Source organism: Gossypium hirsutum, chromosome A03 (genome assembly GCF_007990345.1).
Source record: "Gossypium hirsutum isolate 1008001.06 chromosome A03, Gossypium_hirsutum_v2.1, whole genome shotgun sequence".
Lineage (NCBI taxonomy): Eukaryota > Viridiplantae > Streptophyta > Magnoliopsida > Malvales > Malvaceae > Gossypium > Gossypium hirsutum.
Window position 1 is genome coordinate 106,888,882 of NC_053426.1, and position 24,697 is coordinate 106,913,578.

General features: G+C 30.9%; 1 long non-coding RNA gene and 1 other non-coding gene across 3 annotated transcripts; one reads left to right on the top strand and one right to left on the bottom strand.

Moving 5' to 3' along the window:
- The first annotated feature begins 20,029 nt into the window (after positions 1-20,029).
- Positions 20,030-20,110, top strand: TRNAL-CAG (transfer RNA leucine (anticodon CAG)). Its single transcript has one exon. It is a non-coding gene; the product is annotated as a tRNA-Leu (tRNA).
- Positions 20,111-20,171: 61 nt separating this feature from the next.
- LOC121220973 (uncharacterized) lies at positions 20,172-23,440 on the bottom strand. 2 transcript variants are annotated; one of them, XR_005918267.1, is made up of 3 exons: positions 22,857-23,438; positions 20,889-22,563; positions 20,172-20,595 (listed from the first exon to the last, which is right to left on the bottom strand). It is a non-coding gene; the product is annotated as an uncharacterized lncRNA (long non-coding RNA). The 2 variants fall into 2 exon arrangements; XR_005918266.1 differs by having other exon boundaries at positions 20,172-22,563; positions 22,857-23,440.
- Between the last annotated feature and the right edge of the window lie 1,257 nt (positions 23,441-24,697).

The following is a 24,697-nucleotide window of genomic DNA, read 5'->3' on the forward strand; positions in this document are numbered from 1 at the left end:
TTACAAGTGTTGCGGAAGCGACGATAATATTAATAACAATATTATCAGAAATATTTAGATAATTATTATGCCAACAATTATACTAAGAAAATTCCCAGTTAAATTGGAGGGGTCACAATGGTCCCGCTTAAAACCCAACAACTAGACAGAACTCACTTAGATATTTATAGCAATAATAACTAAATAAATATAACCAACATAAAGCTATTAAATAAAAGCAAACAAATAAGAAATAAAATACCAGAGTTTTAACGAGGTTCGGCCAATTTAGCTTACGTCCTCGGACACTACCAAATTAATATTTCCTCTAGAAATATTACAAAGGAGAAGATTTTGGGATGATAATTATCTAAATATTTCTGATAATATTGTTATTAATATTATCGTCGCTTCCGCAACAATTGGTATCCGAGCCAAGGTTTTGTAGTATGCTCTGTGTTTGCAGCTTAGTCTGATCTTACACATCAGAAACATTTCCTAAAGCTTGTGGGTATTCTGCATTTGGTGGCTATTAAGTAGAAGCTATGGCAAAAATGACAGAAGAAAAACCATCCATATCAACAACTTCCACTTCGTACATTTTGCCGAGGATTGGAACTGCAAATACGAGATTTGTAGTGGAAATTTTTGATGGAACAGGTCATTTCGGCATGTGGCAAAGTGAGCTTCTAGATGCCCTATTTCAACAGGGTCTAGATATTGCCATTGAGGAAGAAAAACCAGAAGGGGTTGATGATAAAGAATGGAAGACCATCAACCGATTGGCATGTGGTACAATTCGATCATGTCTTTCCAGAGAGCAGAAGTATATATTCAGTAAAGAGACTTCTGCAAGTAAATTGTGGAAAGCATTGGAGGAGAAATTTCTGAAGAAGAACAGTCAAAATAAGTTACATATGAAGAAAAGACTGTTTCGTTTCAGTTATGTTCCTGGTACCACGATGAACGAGCACATTACCAATTTTAATCAGCTGGTGGCTGATTTGTTGAATTTGGATGTGACTTTTGAAGACGAAGACTTGGCGTTAATGTTGTTGGGATCGCTTCCAGAGGAGTTTGAGTACCTTGAAACTACTTTACTTCATGGAAAGTCGGAAGTAACTTTCAATGAAGTAACTGCTGCATTGTATAGCTATGAACTACGCCGAAAGGATAAGTTGAAAGGTTCAAGTGAAGCAGCAGTGGAAGCATTGGTAACAAGAGATCGTCAGAAAAGTCAGTCTAAGGGGAAGAGAAGAAAGTCCAAAGGTCGAGTTGTTGCCAAAGATGAATGTTCCTTTCGCAAAGAAAAAGGACATTGGAAGAAAGATTGTCCAAAATTGAAGAAAAAAGGGAAGACTCCGCAAGATGCAAATGTTGCAGAATGCAATAGTGAAGCAGAGTCAGACTTTTCTCTTAGTATGACATCTTCAACATTATATGCAGATGAGTGGATCATGGATTCTGGTTGTTCCTATCATATGTGTCCCATTCGGGAATGGTTCTTTGAATTTCAAAAACTAGATGAAGGGGTTGTTTACATGGGTAATGATAACACATGTAAAATAGCCGGGATAGGTTCAATTAAACTGAGGAGTCATGATGGATCTACTAGAATTTTGCGGGATGTACGATATGTCCCAAAGTTGAAGAAGAATCTCATCTCTTTGGGGTCGTTAGAATCTAAAGGCCTAGTTGTGACAATACGAGATGGAGTTCTTAAAGCAACTTCAGGAGCATTGGTGATGTTGAAAGGCATAAGAAAGAACAATCTGTATTACTACCAAGGTAGTACAGTGGTCGGGACAACAGCAGCAGCAATTACGAGTACCAAGAAGGACGCTGAGGCAACACAGCTGTGGCATATGCGTTTGGGCCATGCTGGTGAAAAATCCTTGCAAACTCTAGCCAAGCAAGGATTATTGAAAGGTACAAAGACTTGCAAACTTGAATTTTGCGAGCATTGTGTTCTGGGAAAACAACGAAGGGTGAAATTTGGCACTGGGATTCACAATACTAAAGGTATTCTGGATTATGTGCATTCTGATGTATGGGGACCGTCCAAGACTCCATCACTTGGAGGAAGACGTTATTTTGTCACCTTTATTGATGATTTTTCCAGACGAGTTTGGGTGTTTCCTATGAAGAACAAAGATGAGGTGCTTGAAGTTTTCCTTAAGTGGAAAACTAAAGTTGAAAATCAGACAGGAAGGAAGATTAAGGTTCTCCGATCAGACAACGGTGGAGAATATAAAAGCGATCCTTTCCTGAAGATATGCCAAGATTGTGGCATAGTAAGGCACTTCACCGTAGGTGGAACACCGCAACAGAATGGGGTGGCAGAGCGTATGAATCGAACGCTTGTGGAGAAAGTTCGATGTATGTTATCTAATGCTGGATTAGATAGAAAGTTTTGGACTGAGGCTGTGACGTACGCTCAACATCTCATCAATCATTTGCCATCATCTGCTATAAATGGCAAGACTCCTTTGGAGAAATGGTATGGAAAACCTGCTACTGATTATGACACCTTGCGCATTTTTGGTTCTATTGCATATTATCATGTGAAAGAATCAAAGTTAGATCCAAGAGCAAAGAAGGCTCTATTCATGGGCTTCAATGCTGGTGTTAAGGGATATCGTTTGTGGTGTCTAGAGGCAAAGAAGACGATAATCAGTAGGGATGTTACCTTTCATGAATCTGCCATGTTGAATAAGGTAAATCCAGAAGGAGTGAGTAGTACTTCGCAGCAGGTGGAGTGTACTCCGCAGCAGGTGGAGTTTGAGCAGAGTGTGGTAATTCCAGCAGAAGGTACCACTAGTGATTCTTCATTGGCAGATGCAGAGTCAGATGAGGAAGAGGTTTCTACCCAAGAACCTCAACAGCAATCAGAGCCAATTGCAGTCAGAAGGCAGAGACGAGAAATTCAGAAACCAGCTCGTTTCACTGACATGGTAGCTTATGCACTTCCAGTTGTTGATAATATTCCATCCACTTACACCGAAGCCATTCAGAGTTTAGAGAATAATAGATGGTTAGGTGCAATGGAAGAGGAAATGCAATCTCTAGAGAAAAACAAGACGTGGAAGCTGGCACAACTACCAAAAGGGAAGAAGGCGATTGGTTGCAAATTTGAAGACACTATTGAAGTTAGTGTTATGAGAAGATGTTCGAAGATGTGGAATATCGCCAAGGTGGAGATTTGTTGAATATTGGCAATATCCCACATTAGGAAAAGATAGAAAGGGAGGGGGTTTGGTTTGTTATATATAGAACCCCTCCCCCTTTGGTTGTATCATCCCAAAATCTTCTCCTTTGTAATATTTCTAGAGGAAATATTAATTTGGTAGTGTCCGAGGACGTAAGCTAAATTGGCCGAACCTCGTTAAAACTCTGGTATTTTATTTCTTATTTGTTTGCTTTTATTTAATAGCTTTATGTTGGTTATATTTATTTAGTTATTATTGCTATAAATATCTAAGTGAGTTCTGTCTAGTTGTTGGGTTTTAAGCGGGACCATTGTGACCCCTCCAATTTAACTGGAAATTTTCTTAGTATAATTGTTGGCATAATAATTATCTAAATATTTCTGATAATATTGTTATTAATATTATCGTCGCTTCCGCAACAACAAGCAAGGACGTTTGATTGTTCTCTAAGAGGGGAGAGAGAGGCAGCTTCTACTAGAAAATGGAGAAAAAAACACAATAAATAACAAGCACGTTGGTTTCTGTTATTACTTTATATATAATTTGTAAAACCATATACAGTTTTTTTTCCTTTTTGTTATTCGTTTCCTTTGAATGAATGGCGTAAGGTTAAGCTTGAACGCTAACCCTAAGCTTTGGCACTGATTTTATAACCCAAATCTACGGCCCTGATTTTTTTCCTTATTATAAATCTGAAACTATTAATTAATTATTAGCTTCCAATTTACATACACGTGGAGGGTATGAAATAATATCATTAATATTATTTTTTATTTTTTTAAAATAACTAATTACTCGCTAGACCTATTAAAAGGTAAAAAGGTAATAATAAAAAGGGAGTCTAAAATTGATAATAAATGTGAAAATTTAGGTGGATGGGAGATTGTGTAATTATTAAGAACCGCAAATAAAAAGGATGAGAGAGAGAGCAAAGGAAAGAAGGGATTGTTTGACCATGTATACAGCTCAACTCAGCCATAGGGAACATATACATGCCTCTTCCGCCCCAAATAAAGGCAAATTTGTGTATTCAAAACAAGCCAAAATGCCCTACAAATTATGGGTAACCACTTAAATATAAAAAGAATTGGTTCCAAAATATGATGCCATAATGATATTTGACATTTTCAAAAGGGATCTCATCCTTCAAATATTAGGTTTTAGGAGACAACTCAATTAAGAGATTTTATTTTGGACCACAAAATCTACAAAAGAATGCCTAGCTTCATAGCTAATGCCTAATATTCCCTTTACAAAGGGATGGAATATAAATGTTTTTAATTAAATTTAGTACTAGGATTTTGACTCATATACCATCTTCTAACCAGACATTAAAATTTTAAAAAGGCTACTTTTGCAATTTACTTGTTTTCTTTTGTTTTTAACTTTAGTAATTTGTTTGATTTTAAAATCTTCAAAGTTAATTAATTTTCCTTTTAAATTTAAATATGTGTTATTAATCGAATTTTAATTGAGGTTTTGAATATTAAATTATTGTGTACTCAAACTTAGTGAAATTTCATTAATGATTTACTAATTACATTTTAAATTTTAAACCACACAAAAAATAATTTCCTAAAAATGAAAATAAATAAACTAAATTTCAAAAATTACTAGACCCACATTTAAACCATTTCAAAATTTCAACAACCAACCTATTTTATCAATACATTAGTGAAAATTATTTTTTTTATTAACAACATAAAAGAAGAATAGTGATTAAAGCCTTGGTTAAGATTTCAATTATCAAGATTCAATCTCTGTTTATTGAATTTGGTTTCCTCCGATTTATATATATATACTGAATTAAACTAATCAAATATTCTATTAATAGTTCTAGAATAATCTTTGACAATGAGTAGACTTGATCATGGGTCGGGTCATTCAACTCAATTAAAAAGTCCGTCTAAAAAGTGGGAGGGTTTGGATAAAAATATAAGCCTCAAAACATGGGTTTTGACAAAAAAATAAAATATGTTTTTTAAACGGGTCTTGCCTTAGGTAAGTTTTTTTTACCTGAGCCAGACCTGAATTTACAAAAAAAAAAAATTGTTGTTGTTTTGCCACTCTTTTGATGCTATTTCTCTATTATATTGCTACTATTTTATTATTGTTGTTTAGATATTTTATAAATATTATTTTATTGTTAATTTTGCTACTTTTGCTAAGTTACACATATCTTAGTGTTATTTAAGTATAAAGATTTTTTAAATTTATTTTCAATTTGTTAAGAAATATTTATTTTAATATTTTTAGTGTATTTCAATCTTAAATGTATTATATTTTTAAAATTTATTTTTATATAAAAATTAATATAAAAATTTTTAAAACGGAAGGGTCAAACTGGACCCAACTCGAGTTCTAATATTTTTTATTTAGGTCGGGTTTGAGAAATTTTTAAATTTATTTTTTGGAGTCAAGTCCAAGTTTAAAATTTTACCTTAACCCAACCCAAACTTCACCTATAATCAACTCTAACAGTGAGTCAACCGTTGAGATTAAATCAAATAGCTTACTCAGGATATTATAATTTAAGAAGTATATTTAAGCTTGATTTTAACTAGACATTTACTCAATTACGCAAAAATAAATTTTCTTAAAAACAAGAAAAGTATATTTTAAAAAAAAACAAGGAAAGTAAGGGATTGAAAATACTTTGTATAGTTAAGGAAAGTAAGGGATTGAAAATACTTTGTATAGTTAATTTTAGGTTAAATTTTACTGATTCATCTTGAAGTTTAAATTTGGTAACAATTTTTATACGGGAGTTTGAATACTTTTTTGTTTAAATTAATCTTTGAACTTGGTAATTGTTCTCACATTGGAGCTTGAACTTTTTTTGTGTAAGTTAATCCCTAGATTTGGTCATTGTTCTCAATTGGGGCTTGGACTTGGCAATTATTCTTACATTGGGGCTTGAACTTTAAGGTTCTCAAGCAAATGTCAAGGACTAACTTAGACCAAAGAAAAGTTTAGGCTCTAATGTGGAAAAAATTACCAAGTTCAGGGACTAATGTAACGATTTGATTTTCAATGGTATAAAAAAAGCAATTCTGAAACCTCGTTTCTGAAAACCGAGTCAATAATTATTAAATATTAATATTTATGAGAATGACATAATAATAAATTAAATTTTAATTTGGTAATTTTGTCGAATTAATAGTTAATTGTGGCTCAAGGACTAAATCTTAAAGCTCAATCACTATAAACTCTTAATTGACCAAAGGCTTGAGGATTAAAATAGTAATTAATCAAAGGTACAAAAAGGCAATTGGACCATTTCTATATAAGAGAAAGTGGATGTTGATGGTGGAATCCACTATTATTGATTAGTATTATATTAAGTATAATAAACCATATTTATGTTAATTAAGATTTAATTAACCTATATAAGTTAAATAGTGTAAAAAAAGGTCATCTTCCTCACTTATCTTTCCATTTCCGAATTTGAAAAAAGAAACCTAAGACTTTCAGTGACTTTTGACCATCAAATTGTAAGTATATTTAGGTCATTTGTTTGTAATTTTTATAGATTTGAGGTCATGGGAGCTTGATTTAGCTAGCACATGTATCAATTCGTAAAATTATTAAAGTTTTTGCAAGTTTTCATTGTTGATTTCTTGAATAACTAGGCTTGAAATTGATAGATTTTAAGCTTAGAATATGAAAAGGACTAGATTGTAAAGTTAATTTAGCTTATTGTTAACTTTGTTACATGAGAGGCCAATTTGAATAAATGTAAACTTATGAAATTATGTTAGAAATAGAAAGCTTAAGGTCCCTAGTGAGAATATTTGAAATCAAATTTAATCTGAGGCTAGGAATTGAAAGATATAACTATCCTAAGTTCAAGGACTAAATTGAATAAAATATAAAATTTTGGGGTTATCAAAAAATTGAGTTTATAAAGGTTCATTCATATCATAGTATAGTATAGAGATATTGGTATTGATTGATGATATAAAATGATTGTTTAGACCCAGAATCGGATCAAAGTAGAGTTGATCGTGGAAAAGCTAAAATTATGGATTAACCCCTAAAGTATCCACTTTACATATTTTGAACAAGTAAGTTCATATGAAACTTACCCTTCTATTTTGTTTTATGTATGAATTATGTTTAAATTTATATTTATATATTAGAATCGAGTAGAATTAGTGAATTTGACACATATGTCTCGAAATGGACTGAATTGTAAATTCGTGTAAACATTGGCTATATGGAAACAATACAAGGTGTAAATATGATTATTGATTGATTATATGAGTCAAAAATGAAAAATAAAATTATGTACAGGAATTGGAATTGACATTTATACGAAAAACGATGCCCGAGTGAACTTAGTAAAATGTTAGGATACGTATGACATGCCATTAGGGTTATACGTACGATTGATCAGGTATTTTACATGTTATTTCGAGATCTAACATTTGTTACAGATTTTCAAGTTATACATATCATAAGTTTAGCCCCGATAGGTAACCTTAATATAATGTCAACTTGTGTGAGCAACTTTATTATAATATCAGCTTGTGTGAGCAACTTATTCCCGTGTATCTAAGCTTGTTTTACTATAGTTCCATCAGGCGATATTCAGTTGAATGAAAATGGAAATTAAACTATGGAATGAAAATGAAATGGTATTTGGTGACAGTTGATATATGGATCGATACATGACTTTGTTTAAATTGTGGTATTACTTATGGCTCTAGAATATAACCAATACATTTAGTTTATAATGTTGTTATATGTATAGATATGTCATAAAGTGCCAAGGATAGTTAAGTTGGTTGTTGATGTCTTGCACACTTAATCAACGTGTTAATATTCGCCTAGGCCCAGATTGGCCTAGAAGGTCATAAAACACATAAAAATGTTATTCACTAGGTCCTAAGAATGGAAACTTAGTAAAAACAATATTAATTTGCTATAAGACTAGCTCGTTAAGTATAGAATTGGACCTAATATGCTGCAACGAACTGTGACAGATCAGTTGCTTAATATATTAGTTAACTATGCCCTAATGATCAAGGTATGATTTAATTTCTATTTGAACTTACTAAGCATTCCTAATGCTTACCTTAGTTATTTACTTTTTTTAAAGATTTTCACCTAGTGAAACTGCCGAGTCGGATCAGCGAAAGAGCACACACTATCTTCAGGTGGTAGCTATATGTTCATTTTGAAACTAAGCTTGGTGGTATGTACACAATAGGGTCCTCTTGTGTACAAATGGTCAAGTTGGAATAGGTAGTCATATGGTAGCTTGGTAATGTTTAATTTTGAATGTTTAATATCCATGAAATTGATAACTTTATTTATGAATGGATGGTATATTATACTTTGAAATGAGACTAATTGGAATGGTTAGGTAGACTAATGAATTAGAAGTAGTAGGTTGAATGTTAATTGTGGTATATGGTTTGGTGTATAATTTAGTTAGATAGCATCAAGCTTATTGGATTTTTTAGTTCTTAAATTGTGTATTGATCATGTAAAAATAGTTTTGGAATTGTTGGATATGGAATATTGAATCGAAAAGTTTCATATGCTTGAATGGTGTAAGATTAGTTGCATGATATTGAAAGTAAATTGTAATGACCATGTAATTGAATTTAATTGATATATTCATTATTTGATTGAGATGGGTATGTGGTTTTTTTTATATGGAATAGTATGAAATTAGGATGCTTTTATTGTAAGAAGATATATGAACCATCTAGGTTGTGTTGCAAGTTGTTGAATTGAGATCAAATGGTATTTTTTTTCCAAAATAAAGACCTCATCACGACTACCAGCACTGAACGTCGCAACATGAGTTGAAATGAGTGACGCCGTGATGTTAATCTACTCGAAGTCACAATGTGACTTATTGTGTTGGCCACGTCAAGACGAGGAAATGAGGAAATTGCGAAGTCTGCCCGTGAATTTCAAAACTTTACAATTTGATCAAAATTCATGCTCGAATTGGCAAAAGAGTTTTCAAAAGCTCATTTGGGTCTTGAAAATGATTGAATAATACATGATGAATGTGTTTGTTGCTTATTTATGTATGTGATTAATTAAATGATGTAAATTGTATGCAGTTGTTTCGACAAAGTATAACACTCCTAACTCATATTTGTTGTTGGAACAAGGTTACATAGCATTATCAAACAACCAAAATAGTAAACCATTCAATTCATACGTCAATGTAATACACATTCTAATTTCATTCAAAATATTTATATCGTCCCTTAATCAAGCCCTCGAGGCCCTAAAAATACAATAGAAACAGTTCAGGACTAAATCGGAAACATTTAGAAAGTTTAGGAAAAAGCTAGAAAAAAATTTACACTGCAGGGGTTATACGGCCGTGTGATTAGACCTTGTGGCTCACACAGCTAAGACACACGTCTGTGTCTCAAGCCATGTAACATTCGAAATAGGGAAACATGGCCGTGTCTCAGCTCGTGCCCGTGCTCATGTAACTCATTAACTAAGGTCACACGGCCAAGCCACACGCCCGTGTGCCTGGCCGTGTGCTAGGCCGTGCAACTTTCAAAAAGCAACCACTAACAACCTATAGAGGACACACAACCGTGTCGCCTAACCATGCATCACACCCGGCTGAGACACACACCTGTGTCTTAGGCCATGTGGACAAGAAATTGACCAAAATCAAGCCATTTCCTTCATCCACCTCAAACATGCACCTAAATATCATTTGCACATATGACCAAAACATCAAAACATGTTTAACCGTGCATAAAATGATCAAATTTCATTCAACCAATATGCCATATAGGCACCCCAAATGCAAACATACAATTTACCTAAACATATACAAGTACTTACATATTTCATTCATCAACACATAATTCATTTACCATCTCAAAACCCATCATAAGTTGACCTATATCACTTCAACATAAACTCACCATATTTGACCACATTTATACCATTTCAAATAGCTCATATCTACTTGGCCTCATTATAAACATACCAAACATGGTCATTCCAAATATGCATCAATTTAACCATATTAACATCAACTAACAATGCATCAATATACCATAAGAACATTCACCATACTAACAATTATACATATCACAATAATTAGATCATTCAACACAAATCCACCTCTACATGCTATTATAACCTTGACAAATATATCAAAATCTACCAATATTATCATTGGATAGTGTGATAGATTTCTAATAAGCTTCCAAATCGATCGAGCCTTCGATAATCTGTAAAGTAAGGGAAAAATAACTATGTAAGCAATAAATGCTTAGTAAGCTCATATAGACTTTAAATATAACATTCTATTTCAACAATGAATTTTATAGATTAAATATAAACCTATATCAATGCCTCAAGATTCTATTTCAACTCATAAATGAGTAAGTCTATCAACATCATATATATTTTCCATTCCTAACTTAATAGGATTTTATAAAACATTATACACCATCATTAACCTTTTCATAGAACTATGAATTACTTCCTTTACTTATATTTTATTCCATCTACTAAGCATAAATTTAAATAACAACATCAATTAACTAATTAGTATATTTATTCACATCCTAGGTAAGTTCATCTATAGCATATGTAATGTAACAGCCTGTTTTCAATGAAATCGGAACAACGATTTCGGGACCACAAATCTGAGTCAAAAAGAAAATTTATTTTAACAATATTGCATCCTCTGCATTATGATAGGAAAGATGTATGAAAATTTTGATAAGAAAATTTTGCCGATTACATGTTTAATTATAGAAAGGACCAAATTGCATAATATGCAAAATTTGAGTTCTAGTAGATATAAGTATCAAATAGCTATTAAATTTAAAATTGGAAGTCCTTATATGGTAATTAGACCATTAAGAAAAGTTAGTAGATATTTTTTATGATTCATCCATGAAAAATTAGAAAAAGAAAAGGACTAAATTGAAAATTGAAATAAATAAAAAATGATAAATAAATAAATATCTAATATTATCATTTTATATCATCTTCTTCCCCAAATTCTATGGAAACCCTAGGAAAGAGAAAGAAAATCAAGCAAGCCTAATTAGGTAAGTAACCTTATCCCGTTTTTAGTAATTTTTATATTTTTGAGATTGGAATAACCTAATCTAGCTATTTTGGGGATCAATTTGTAAAGTTATCAAAGTATTAAATGTTTTTCATGGATGAATATGCTGAAATTTTTGAAATTTATGGTAGAAAATGGAAGGTTGTTGATAGATAAACAATTTTTGTAAAGTGAATTTTCATGAAATTGTTATTTAGGGACTAAATTGTAAAGATGTAAAATTCATGAAAAAAAATTCTAATTTTTATGAAATATATGTGCTATAAATGTTATATGTAAAAATCGGTTAGACTTGGAATAATGATTAAATTGCATGAATTTCATTTTCCGAGCCTAAGGACGAAATCGTTATTTATGGAAAATATAGGGGTAAAATGGTAATTTTTCCTAGGGTGTGAATTGAATTAAATTGAGTATGAAATGGATTAAATTGGTTTTAAATTCATTTATATAGATACAAATAGCTATAGTACGGAGTTGGATCGAGGAAAAAAAAGTATCGGAGTAGTAGATCTTTGTATACGAACGCTTATTGAGGTAAGTTCGTCTAACTACATTATTTATATTAATATGTTTGGAATTGAATGTTGAATATGTGTGTATTGTATAAATATTTAATGTATAAAATTAATTACATGCTTGATATTGCTCGATAAGTATAAATCCGGGTTGAATAGATGGAATTCGATGGATATAGGATTTCCTGATTGGTTGTGGTCTTGCATATGTTGTAGACATACCATAATTTGAAAAAGCATCCTGTTATAAGCCTATCGAGCTTCCCGTTATATATTTCTTGCGAGCATCCTGATCGGTAGTGAACCTGCATGTGTTACGGACTACCGCAGCTCTTTGTGAGCGTCTTGTTATATGATCGGTTGTGATACTTCATGTATTGTGGACACAAACGCAGCTCTTTATGAGCGTCCTGTTTTAGACTCTTCTTGAGCTTTCTAATATGGCTCGCTTGAACATCCTGTTATATGGCTATCCGAAGTTCCCTGATAATAGCTCTTCGGAGTTACCTGTTAAGCTCAATGAGCTTCCTGTTCTAAACTCTTATGAGTTTTCTGTTATAGTCCGAATAAACTTCCTGTTACATAGCTCACATGAGCATCTTGTTATATGGCTCGAGAGAGTGCTTCCTGATCATGTGCCCTAATTGGGTACCCCTAAATATGAGTTGACAGTTTACAGTATTGTACACTTTAAGTGTACTACATGTGTATCCATCGATATTTCAAATAAATTCAATGGGAAAAGTTCTATTATGGCTAATTTGAACTTGAGATGATTTATCATAGAAAAGTATATGTGTATGAAAGTTATTACATGATAAGCTCATCTTTATTACTTGAAAAGTATTTAGAATTTCATGACTAACTTGCTTCATTGAGTGTATGTGATTGGGCAATTGGTCAATTTGTTAGATGCATGCTATTTACATGATTACTTAAATTGAATATAAACAGTAAGTTAAATTCCTGTTATGCGAACTTACTAAGCATTAAATGCTTACTTTGTTTTATTTTCCTCTGTTTTATAGTGCTCAGAAGCTCATGAAGGTTGGAATCGGTCGAAGTACTATCACACTATCCTTCAGCTCATTTTGGTATTAATAATAAACTTATTTTGGTATAATGGCATGTATAAGCTAACTTAGTCAGTGTTGGCATTTAAATGGTTGATTGTAATATAGCCATTAGAATGGCTAATGATTATGTTTAGTGAACATATATATATAAGGTTATGATATGGTTAATATATGTGTGCTTGATATGGTTAGATTGAATTATGGTAAACATATGTGTTTTACAAAAGGTGAATTTGAATAGATATGATGATATATCATGTATAATGTTAATGTTGGTTTGGTTTTAATGTCTTGAATTGGTTAGTATATGTATGCAAGAATTAATGTAGGCACAAGGCAAAATTTGGGTGAGAAATAAGGTTTGGAAATGGCATTATTTTGTCCATATGGGTAGACACACAAGGGCATGTCTCAATTGTGTGTGAAACACAGCCATACACACGGGCGTGTGGTTTGGCCGTATGTCCCCTACATCTTAAGAATTGAGAAACAAAATGCTCAGAATTGGTCACACGGGCAGAGATACGGGCGTGTGTCTCAACCATGTGAAACACACGGCTAGATACATGGGCGTGTGTCTTGGCCATGTGAATCTTGCACCTATATTTGAAAATTAAATTGTCTACACGGCCTAGCACACGGGTGTGTAGTTGGCTGTGTAACCCAAGTCAGTAGCTACCCTAATTTGAATACGGGCTGGAACACGGTCGTGTGCCTTACATCAAATGTCTACACGGCCTAAGACACAAGCGTGTCACTTGGCCGTGTGAGCCACATAGGCATGTGTCCCCTGCACCTAAGAAAAATTTTGAAAATTTTGCGAAAAATTCTTTGAGTTCTCGATTTAGTCCCGACTTGTTTCTAATGTATAAATTGGACCTCGAGGGTCCAATTAAGAGACAATACGATTGAACATGATTGGTTTCAGATAGAAATAGTAAATGACATAAATTTATTGTATTTGTTCTGTAAACTCTGGTAATGCTCTGTAATCGTGTTCCAGCAACAGATATGGGTTAGGGGTGTTACACGTAATTTCTCATATATAAGTACATCATTCAAATCATCAATCCCTTTTTCATCATATCACATTTCAATAATGAACTTATCGTTTCATTACCTTTTCTTACCCGTCTCTTTTGTATAATACCAGACATAAGTATAAATATCAATCATAATCTCAAGCTTGATATAAGCCTAATCACCATCATCAATACACAAGTTATTGCATTTATGTATACAACTCATTTGAGGTCAATCACATGATAAATCATTTTGTAAGAAAATACACCTTTTGAATCATACCACCTTTTCATGAACATAAGCATATTCCTTTTTTTTGTCATTCACCATTTTAATGTATATCATTAATATTAAACATGATATGATGTAACCATAACCTTAGCATAAACCTAAGCATCATCCACAATCTCAATTGTTGAATTCATTTGTGTTCAGATTAATATTCAATAAATAACCAATCTTTCAAATTCATTAAATAGATTACCTTAACGAGATTTTCCATTTGAAGAACAACTTAAAGATAAGAGTATATCGTCAAATAGACCGAACACACCATACAGAAGCTCATAAGAGCTTATCCAATCGAAATACGCCAAACAAAAGCTCATAAGAGTTGGTCCACCCGAAACACGTCAACAGAAGCTCATAAAAGCTTAATAGAAACTCATAAGAGTTGATCCACCCAAATTACGCCAAACAAAAAGTATAACGTGAGAGTTTGCAACAAATACTGAACCTCAGTTTACTTGAGTAATATACAAATATCTCCCTCCAATACCATCTCCACCCCAAACCCCCATAACACACCAAAACACGAATGTACTCTATCCTGCGTTCAATTCAAACTGAACATTAAATTCAATATTATATAACTCATATAATGATTCATTTCCAAAAATGGAACATATATGTATTATATCATGTAATACCAGTCACCATGTATATAAATGTTAAATTTTAACCTTATGAACTTACCTGGATTGAATTGCAGAAATGTCAAAGTATAAGGGCATTTTGGTAATTTTTCATTCTCCTCTATTTTCCACCCAATCTTGATCTAAATTAATAATTTCATTCAATCTATTAATTTAGACAGTAAAAAAATGTATTTTATGCAATTTAGTCATTTTGACATTTTTACCAAATTGCCCCCAAAGTTTTACTTTTATTCAATTTAGACCTTAATCCTAAAACATGCAAATTAACCATTTTTACCCAAAATTGAGCCAAGCCAAATACTTATGGCATCCAATACAGCCCATTATTGCAACAATTACACATCAAATATTTGTACTTTTTCTATTTCAATAATTTAGTCCCTAACCGAAAAATTCATCAAAAATCACTTAATAAAATACTTTTAAATAACAACTAATATCTCAAATTCATCATTTAACATCTAAAATCACAAGGTTCATCAATGGAAACATTCAGAATCTTTAACAGTTTCAAAATCAAAGGTACGAGCTAGCTAGACCTAGTTGCAACGATCTCAAAAACATAAAAATTATTAGAAACAGTATAGCTTAGGAACTGACATGTACAAAATAAAACATGGTCGAACCTAGCTTCCATAGCCATGGCTATCAGTTGAAAAACAAAAGAGAAAGGAAGATGACAACCATTATTATTTTTACTTATGTTTTATTTATCAAGTTACCATTTTAACATTGGTTAATAAATAAATGAAACACCAAAGTCATGTCCATATTTGTGCACTAACTCCTTAAATGATCCAATTACCATTTAAGTACCTTTTACTTTATTCAATGAACCATTTAATCACTCAAATCAAGTAGTGATCAAATTTTACATCTTTTACGATTTAGTCCTTTTTAATTAATTAACTATCGAAATATTAAAATTTTTCAACAAAACATTAATATCACTTTAATGACACTCCATAAATATTTATAAAAATATTTACGACTCGTTTTATAGAAACGAGGTCCCGATACCTCATTTTCTAAAACCACTTAACCTTAGAGTCTTACCACTTGAACTAAATTAATCATTCATATCACATAAGTTACCATAACAAAAACCATTTTAAAACCACATTTGACTCATAAATATTAAATACTAATATTTGTGAACTTACTCGTCGAATTTGGTGTCCCGAAACTACTGTTTTCGACACAACTGAAAAATGGGCTATTATACAAAGAATGTAATATTTCGTAGCTTGGATATGACGATCGAGTCAGGCGAAAGGTGTTACAACTACCTTGGAAAACAATAGAAAATTAACTAATTAAAATAAAAAACCAAAATCTTAAAAATTCAACATAAAATCAAAAGATTTAATACATGTATAATCAAAACACCTAATCTATATTTCAAATCCATAAAATCTAAAGGGTGAACCAACCCAAAAATAATAGAGAATCAGTTCGTTCTCAATGATTCAACATGATGAGGCTCGGATTCTATTTGTTAGAACCGTAAAAACAATATATGATATAAAATTTTATTAACCAGGATCTATCATATCAAATCATTAATAATAAATCAAGAACAAAACTAGATGCAGAAGTGTACCTAAATTCATCAATTTCTTGAATTCTTCGGATCTTATGGACACAAGTAATCTAGAGAAGATAACTCTCTCTTTTCTAAATATAAGAAATTAGAAAAGTTGCTTATGTGTAATTTAGGGACCATAACCCTAATATATAACTTTTGCACATTAACTCTAATTTCTAATTAGTCTATCATTAATTAGAAATTAGTTACTAGAGTATCTATGCATATTTGGCCTATACTTTATTAATAACTCATATCTAATAAACTTTAACCAAATTAGATCATTTTTAATTTGGGCTAACCCTTTACGATAGTAAATAATAACATGTAATTACTCTTATTATATATGTAATGTCCATATTTTTTAACATAATAACCATTACATACATAAACTAAAATGACATGGCTTTTTTTAGTATTATGTAAAAATAGTAAATTAATGTAGCATTACACATGTGATGATATGTTTGTCACATAAAATTTTGAAAATAGTATAATTTAAATTTGTAGATTTAATGTCTACCATTAAGATAAAGCCTGAAATTTTAAAATTTAAGAAGTACACAATTTACGTACGTAACTTATATATAATATAAGGACTAACAACAAAATTTAACCCTTAATTGGAGTCAAATTTGATAGCTCGAATAATTGGAAATCTTTATAAGATTACCAAATGAATTAACAACAAAGAAAACGTTTTGGGAAAACTAGAACAACTACATTAAAAACTGAAGAAGATTAAAAAGAGATTAAGACATCTAGTTGGACTATTTTACTAAAAAAGGTTCATTTTCAACATTATTTACGGAAATGGGCCACTTAAAATATTATTTACCAGAATAGGCCAAAAAACTCAAAACGCGTCTACGTGGAAGCATTTTAAGGGAAAATTTTAGAAAAGCGCGTTGACAGGATGTGCTTTATCCCGTGTCAACAAAAACACGCTAATGTGGGCACGCTTTTACTGGTGCTCAAACTAAATTTTCAAAAGAGATTATTTTTTTAAAATATTATAAAAATAGACCAATTTTTTGAAAATTTACGAGAATAAACCTTTATAAAAACCCAAAGTTGCAACACCATTTTTTTTATTTTAAGATGCCACCAATTAATATGGAAATAAAACTTATAAAACAAATTTTTATATAGACCAAAGTCTCATTTCACTTATTTTCTTAAGCAATATGCGATGTGAGATATGTGTATATATAGAGCAATGAATAGGTTTGCAATTTGTTCCTAAACAATGTGAGATTCCTTCTTCTTTTAACAAAATATATGAGAATAGTATGTTTTGAACAGTAAAACTCGGTCACGCTATGCTGTCAGTCGACACTGACCCCAACAGTACACCATTCATGAGCAAATCGTTTCAACTGAAAAAATTACTTTTAAGTGGTGTATTAACATAAAATACTGAAACATGTCAAAGAAAATACTAGTGTTGTCGCTGCCTAACACATTGATGGCATCAATTTAAAAATAAAAAAAATAAGTTGTCATGTTTGTAGGAGTCACTAGTCACATCGACAAACGGGGTGCCACTTGGTAGGGTGGTGACACCGCTCTTGACCAGTCGGCCCCGAGTCAGACTCCAAATTTTTTTTTTGTCCTCTTCTACTAAATCAACACAAGGTCCCTACTCCCCCACTTTGCAAACGGTAAAAAAAGAAGTTGGTGTTTGAGTTTTAAGGTAACTTGTAGAAGAGATACGTTAGTGCTTAACTTTGTGATTTTTTATTTGTTATTGTTATTTATGCTTATAAGTATGTTATTTAAATAAACATAATAATGTTAATGTTTTTTTTGTATTAGCCTTCACTCTGACTTAGATATAGGAGCATTACTTTCACAAGATAATGAGGCTACAGGACTCCAAATATGGTAGAAAGAAGAATGGATTCTACTTAAGTTGATTCGTAATGTTATCGTGGTGAATGTTGTCGATGTTATAGAGGTACTCATGGTGCAAATATGTTTATGTCATTTCAAAAAACCAAAAAAAAAAAGAAAGAAGTGAGAGAAGAGAAACAATAAAAGATAAAAATAAATTGTTTTGGGCTAATTATAAAGAGATCTCTAACTTTAGTCAAAAGAAAAAAAATTGACATGTTTGTCAGTCACTCAATAGGCTAATGTGCCATATCAATAGTCCGTTAGTAGATTAACAGAATTTTTAACATCAATACTTAATTTAAACAAGGGTAAACTACAAAAATAGTCACTTTTGTTTATTTCAGGTTACATTTTAGTCACTTATGTTTGAAATGTTACGTTTTAGTCACTTATGTTATTATTTTGTTACGAAATGATCACTCTTCCGTTGAGTTCCGTTATCTCCCTAACGGTAATCCTATGTGGCAGTCCAACTAGATTTTAAGTGCCAACTTGGATTTCCTAATGGGATGAGGATAGATTTTTTATTAAATAAATTTAATTAATTAAAATTTTAAACCCTAAATCTTAGTTAAAAAACCGTTCAACTCCCCCCTTTTTTTTAGTTTTCTTTTTCAATTGGCTAAAAATCTATTATCATCAAAAAAATTTATTCACGTACGGAAACAAAAGAGGATTCAATGGAGGGTCCAAATATGTCTTCTTCACCGACAAATTTATGTTCTAAAACTTAAAATGAAGTGGTTGTCGACAAATAAGAAGATGGTAATCATTTTTGTTCCTGATCATTGTATTTTCCAATTCTTCACGTTCTTGAATAATTAGTTTCTCAATCCAATTTTTTTATCTGAATCAGCTTGTTTGTTCACAATCCCTTTGTGGGTATCGCTTTTTTTCTGATTTGAAATTCTTTTAGTTGTTAATATTCATATTAAGAATTTTAATTTAGGGTTTTCATTAATCAATAAAAAATCCAATCTTTTGTTTTTCAGTATTGAATAAAAGAGATAGAGGAATGCAAAGAAGACATACCTGAACCCTCCATTGAATCCATCTTTATGAAGTAGTCAATTTGATTTCAACTATTTTGATCTTAATAATAGTTTTTCCAATCAAATGAAAAAAAAAACCATTGAAAAAAAGAAGAGACTGAAGAAAAATTAAAAAATTAAAAAGAGGAGATGAACAGATTTTTTAGTTAAGGCTTAGGTTTAAAAATTTTGATTAATTAAAATTTTTAATTAAAAATCTATTTTTATCCCATTTAAAAATCCAAGTTGGCATCTAAAATCTAATTGGACTGCCACGTAGGATTACCGTTAGAGAGATAACAGAACTTAACGGTAGAGTGATCTCTTCGTAACAAAATAGTAACATAAGTGACTAAAACGTAACATTTCAAACATAAGTGACTATTTTTGTAGATTACCTTTTAAACAATTATATTAATTAGAATAATTATATTAAAAAAATAGAATGATCAAAATAAAACAGACGTATTTTAGAATATAATGAATGTAGTTTACTCTGAAAATTAATATATTTATATATTCATATTATATTTTTTATCAAATATATTTTGTGATGCGTTGGATTTTTACGCTAAAAGGACACATAGACTACGACATACCAAGTCCAGTTACCTATCGGCTATTTACTTCTTTTCTACTCTTTTTTCCCAAATGTCAAAAAAAAAAGCCTAAGGGTTAGGCATAAGTCAAGATGGCCGAGTTGGTCTAAGGCGCCAGTTTCAGGTACTGGTCCGAAAGGGCATGGGTTCGAATCCCATTCTTGACAATTTTTTTAATCTCTTTTCAACAAGAATAACACTTACCATTGTTGGCTGAGTGACTACAAGTAGTAACAAGTACTTGACTTCGTTATTCAATTAAATTATATAAAGTAATTATGTCCTTCCAAACAAGCCATATCCCACTAGTCTCCGCCCACTGATGCGAGGCTCTAGAAAAGCACATAAATTCAGATAAAAATCCATGGCGTATTCCTTAATAATTCTAGGAGAACGAGGGTGGTTGAACATTCAACATAATTAGCATGACTAAAAGGAAAAGAAGCAACGTAATCACTCACTAACTGCAAACCACTATTCTCGACTTCCACCATACTAACAACCCGTGAAGCTCCTGCACACTGCTCATCAATTCGAGCAATCAACTTATCGTTGACATCTCCAGCTCATCAACTCTGGCGAATTAACTCCTCGGCGCAGTCATCCCGGATCACCCTCTGTCAAGGGTTTGTGACATTCATGGCCCCCCAACCTTACACATAAAGTAATCTCGATTGAGCATTACAAGTCGATACAAATGTACAAAGTACAATGATAAAAACACATCAATGCACATATAAATCAAAATAAAAATCTACATGATAAAATTATCGAAAAGTAACATTTGACATGATTTCTAAATACCCTCACACCTTACATTTGTGTGAATATACATATATATCTATACACAAATTAACACCATACATGCATATATAACATTATCTCAAAATATGACTATATATTTATATATGCATGTTATATAATCATGTCTAATCTTACGTATACCTATAATTAATTTCGGAGGAGGAATTTGATTTTTGATGCTTTCACTTTCATGACAAACAAACAATGGAAATTTGTGTTATGATGGGATAATTAAGTCATTTTTCTTTACTAAAATAAAATAAGAATGGCAACTGATAAAAGGGAAGGATGATAATATATTTAAATTAATTTATGAAAAGTAGAATTATTTAACTATTTCTTTAAAAAATGAATTTGGGTTTAGTTTGTATACATTATTTAATATAATTTGGTGTCTATTATTATAATGTTATTAGTTGATAGATCTGTTCATGGGTTAGGTCATCCGACTCGGTCTAAAAGGTAGCTCAAAATGTGGAAGGATTTGGGTAAAAATATAGACTTAAAAAATGAGTTTGTACTTAAGAGGCTAATGTAATTTTTTTCTTAAAAAATATCTATTTCAACTCTTGATGATGATATTTTTATGTTAAAATAGTATTTTTAAGAGGAATTCACGCTAACATTTTAACCATAAAAATTAACGATATTCGTTGTTTAAACTAACTAATAACATTATAAAGTAAATGGATCAAATTGTGTTAAAAATTAAAGTATAACAATTAAATCTCAAAATTAAATATAATGTAAGTACCAAAATCAAAATTTGATCATTTTCTTATTGTAAAAAGAGACACATGTATGCATGTAAATACTAATGGCATCCCTTTTATTTATACTATATTTAATATTTTGACTGAGTTAGTGTCACTCATTAACTAAATAACTCAATCATAAAATTATCAAAAATTCTTAATTTTACAAAACAATAGATATTATTTCAAGAGCAATTTTGTTTTTCATATAAAATATAAAAAAAATACTTGCACATAATGGGATTCAAACCCAAAATATTATTTGCAAGTGTCTTTTTTAATTGTTTAATTATTATTTTATTATATGCAAAAATTTGGTACATTGCCAATAGAGTTTTTAAACTCCACAAGCAAGGTTAAGGGGCAATGTCTTATAGAGATATAATATAATATTAAAAAATAAATATTTAGAAAAAAAGAAACACATGATAATTTTTTAAAGTCGCAAATGTATCAAATACTAACCCATTTATTATGGGAAAATATTTGATACACTGATAATAGAGTTTTTAGATTTCACGAGTAAAATTAAAAAATTGACAAATATCATATAAAATATATTAAAATATTAAAAAATTTTTAAAAAGACACATTTCAAAATTTTAAATCAGGTTGTGAAAAAAATAGCATGCAAAAAAGTAGGTTGCTTTGTTAAAATAATCAAATCAGGTCCTTTTGGGATACTGCTTTTCTTCCACTAATTTAATTAAAGCAATAAAAATACTGAAATAAATTTAAGAAAATTTTCTTTCAGCATCTTAACATTTTCAAATATATTTGTTAGAAATTCATGTTTTTTTTTTTAGAATTTAGAATTTAAAATTTTAAATAATTTATATGCATGCCCTATGTTGGACCAATTTTCTTTGCCTAGCCCACTAATCAAACCCATTAACCACTAGCCCAATCCTATAACCCAAAACAGCCCAAAACCAAAACAAAATCCACCCCAAATACCCCTATCCCCACGTGCCTCCACCATCCACTGCACCTCCGAGACGTGCGCTACCAACAGTCCCTCTTTGTCACGCCTTGTGCTTCCGAGATATCCGCAACAACACCTGTAACAGGAAGCAAACATATAGCAACCAATAGAAGAGTTTATTTGTTTTTCTAGGCTATAAAAGCCATTTTAAACATTGTAAACGGGGCTCTTTCTTTTTTTTACTCATTATATAAGTACACTAGCAGAAATTATAGAGAAAAGATCGGAAGTAAATCAAAAATCTAGTCTCAGGATTGAAAGGTGATTTTTCATTCTTCTTCCTGAAACTTTTTTGATTCGTATTTTTTTCCCTTTTTTTATTTTGTTTATAGACTGATTTTAAGTAAAAAGAAATAAAGGAGGGCTTACCCGGTCGTGATCCGTGAACCGGCGATGGGGTGGAGGTGCGTGGCACCGATGATCCTCCAAGGTGGCGCAAGCTAGGTTGAACTCCTAGCAAAAATGGAGAGGGAGCAAGGAAGAAGAAGCATTCTGCTTCTTTTTTGAAAAAACACTAGAAATAAAAAATAAAATTGGTTCTTAAAAATGGCAGATGCCATTCAATAGCTTTTAAAGTGGTAGGGCCCACGCGTTTTGCCCTTAAAGGGTCAATTTATGCACTAAGTCCTTGTTCATTTTCTTGCTGCCCAAATCTGCTTCACTTTTGTTTTTGAATTTCACCCAGCAATTTTGTGCAGCTTTTAATTTGGTCCATATTAAATGCTAGGTTCAAGAATTTGGGAAAATTCATTTTTAAACCCCCTTGTTCCACGCGCGCTCCAATGAGATCCTCCCTTCCCCTTTTATTTATGTTTTACCCTAGAACTTCCGTTGTGATTCCAATTAAGCCCTATTTTGTTTATTTTAGACACTTTTATCACAAATTTTTTTTGGGTATTATTATTAATCTATTATTACTTTTTTTTACTATCATTTTTTAAATTATTTTCCTATTATTTATTGTATTATTTTTTACACTATTATTTATTATGCTTATTATATTATTTTCATTATTTTTTATTTATTTTCATTTAATTTAATCAATTTGAGTTATGTTTTACATTATTATATCATTTTATATTACATGCTTATTATAGTTTTTTTAGCAAAGTTAATTATTTTATGTATAAATCTTCATCATATTTATTATATTATTTGTTATATTATTATTTTTTACTAATAAGCATTTTTATACTATTTAGTTTTTTTTAAGCTCATAATTTTAAATATAGTTTATTATACTTCTTATTTTCTTCATTATTTTTACTATTTACTACCATTTTTTTTTTACTTATAACTTATATATATACATTTTTTCCCCTAAAAGTTTTTTTCCTTCAAATATATTCTTTAATGGACTTATCATATTGTTTTTTATATACACCATTTTTTTATCAGTTATTTTATACTAAATTATTATTTATTACTCCTCACTATATATTATTATTGATTTCATATTGCTTGCTGTCCATATTTTTATATATATATATGTATTATATTTTATTCATACATTTGTTTCTTTTAAATCCCATTTTAAAGTATACCTCGGTCTTCAAAATATTTTCTTATGTTATTTTGCATATATATTCAATTTAAATTATGCCTTTTTACTTTATATGCATATCTTCTGATCCTGTTATGATTTAGTCGTATTATATTGTTGCATTAGATTATTGTTATATATTTCACAATGGCATACCTGTTTCCTTATATGGTATAACGACTCAAATTTAAACTCACTTAAGCTAGCTCTTAGTTTTTTCGTTTTTTTCAAAAAATAAAATAAATAAATACATTTTTTAATTGACTTTAGATCGTTTTCGAAAGTCTTATAAAACAAGGCAATGTTTCGCGTTTGGAAGTCCGAAAGAGTCATGCCCTAACGTACTGGGTTGTGGTTTTTTTCGGTCATCTAAATGTTTAAATATTCTTCTAGTCCCAGGTTTCGGAAAATTAAGGGACTATTTGGGTCTTGAGGGTTAAAATGTTGCATCCTAACGTGTTCGGTGTGACATTTTATCCTTTTGGAACAAATAAGCCTTAATATCCCAAAACGAACCGTTCAAATATTTTCTAAAAGAATTATATTTTAAAATCTCTTAAAATTTTCAACAATAAGGACATTATTAATCAATTTGGTACTGATTTTGGGCGTTACGAGGGTGCTAATCCTTCCTCGTACGTAATTGATTCCCAAACCTGTTTTCTTA